The sequence below is a fragment of the Carlito syrichta genome, unplaced genomic scaffold (assembly GCF_000164805.1).
Source record: "Carlito syrichta isolate Samal-C Ts95f unplaced genomic scaffold, Tarsius_syrichta-2.0.1 Scaffold301619, whole genome shotgun sequence".
NCBI lineage: Eukaryota > Metazoa > Chordata > Mammalia > Primates > Tarsiidae > Carlito > Carlito syrichta.
The window spans coordinates 765,117-767,026 of record NW_007245715.1 but is presented as its reverse complement, the minus strand read 5'-3'; positions in this window follow the sequence as shown (position 1 = coordinate 767,026).

Sequence of the window (1,910 nt, the reverse complement as noted above, 5' to 3'; positions counted from 1 at the left end):
CGCCCATACACACACACCCGGGATGAACTTGGTGGCTAGTTAAGATTCTGGAATGACTGAGCCAGAACTCTGTCTAGACATGTATGCAGGAGTCCATACACTATCTTGTTAGTAAACCAAAATGGTTCAAGCTCAAACCTATATTACCCAGTCCTTGCCTCATCATCAAATTCTCTTGAGAAAGCGATTTCTCCAATCTCTCCCCTTGGAGATTCTAATCCAGCAGGTCTGTGACTGGAGGGCCACAGGTAAGACCCCGCTGACCAGGGAAATCTGTTGACCTCAAAGAGTGGGGGTCAGGCCTGCTCAAATCTTTGACTTTTGGAAAAAGGATGGTCTTTGAACCTGGGAGAAATCTTTTCTGAGGTATCTATACAAAGGAAAGCACCAGAGTTTTTGGTTTTGTTTTTATCCAATAGGTAAGTGAAACTTATCTTTACTTAGGGAAGTAACTGGGTGCAGAGATGGTGTGCCTGCAACTGCAGAACTTCAGAAAGAAAGGCCCCCATACTAGAGGAATGGACTTGCAGAGATGAGCAAGCCAAGGTCTCCTTCGTCCTGGCCAGTCACAGTAGAGTGTGCTGCTGCTGCCCCCATTTTCCTTAGGGCCATTAAGCTCATTCCTAGCTTGAGGGGGGAGTATTTTAGACTTACCAGTCTGGCACATCGGCCTCCTCAATAGAAGGGACCTGAAGCTGTGCCCGCGGCTGTGCCCGCGGCACCTCTGAGAGTAGGGTGAGGAGTAATCACCGTCCTGGCGGTACAGTTATGTGGGCGGAGGGGAGCTTAAGGCTGCTCCCTGCCACCTCTGTATCTTCCTTGTACACCAGTGTGTTCTAGAGAACTTGCTGAGAGCCGACATGAGCATGACCAGCTCCGTGGTTGTCCCTCGAGCCCAGCCAGCGTGAGTGCCACCACCACCAAGAATAGCCCCAATGGCCCTGGCCCGGCATGCAGAATCCAGACCCAGAGCGTCCCTGACCCCTGAATCCACACCAGGCCCTGTTCTAGAAGGAAGACTCAGGTTTGGTCAGTCTGACACAGGCCTCATTATGATTCAGCTTCCCTTCCAGAAGGCTTCCCACCCCTGCTGCCTTCATTCCTGGACCCAAAGAGCAGGATCTTGCTGTCTGCCATCTTCCACATTCACCCCACTTCCTCCAAAAACCTTATATCACTAAGTTTCTAGAATCTACATTTTATTCCCTGAGGATTTTTTTGAGGTCACTCATCTTTGAAAGCCTCTTCTGATGGAGACAAGATTTTCTCATTCACCTCCTCTCTCAGACTTAGGAAGAAGGACCAGTGAGCTCCTGGGTTGACTGCACTTTTCTTCATTACAGTTGTTCAGCAATCACTCCTTCAAGTTCTATCTGCCTGCTTCTCCCCACCTCCCCTACACCCACATGTTATCAACAGCATCCTAATTGCCGTTTACTCGGGCACAGGGTCACTTCCTGCCCTAAGCTCAGCCTTTCTCTCCACCCTGTGTCATCCTTCACAGTAGCATCAACCTTCTTCCTCCCAATTTCTACCCTTCGAGGTTCGTCCTCCTGCCCCAGCTCCTGAAATCTGAGTTCTGTGTTTTTATCAGCTTGTTTTGTGTTGCTATAAAGGAATATCTGACGAGGCTGGGCGATTTATAAAGAAAATAGGTTTATTTGGCTCATTGTTCTGCATGGTGCTGACACCTGCTGGGCTTCTGGTGAAGCCCCAGGCAGTTTACAATTGTGGCAGAAGGCAGAGAGGGAGCAGGTGTGTCACATGGCGAGAGCAGAAGCAAGAGAAGGAGGTACCAGTCTCTTATAAATAACCAGCTCTCTGCCAGGCTCGGTGGCTCAGCCTGCAATCCCATGCTTTGGGAGGCTGAGGTGAGTGGATTGCCTGAGCCCACGGGTTCGAGACCTGCC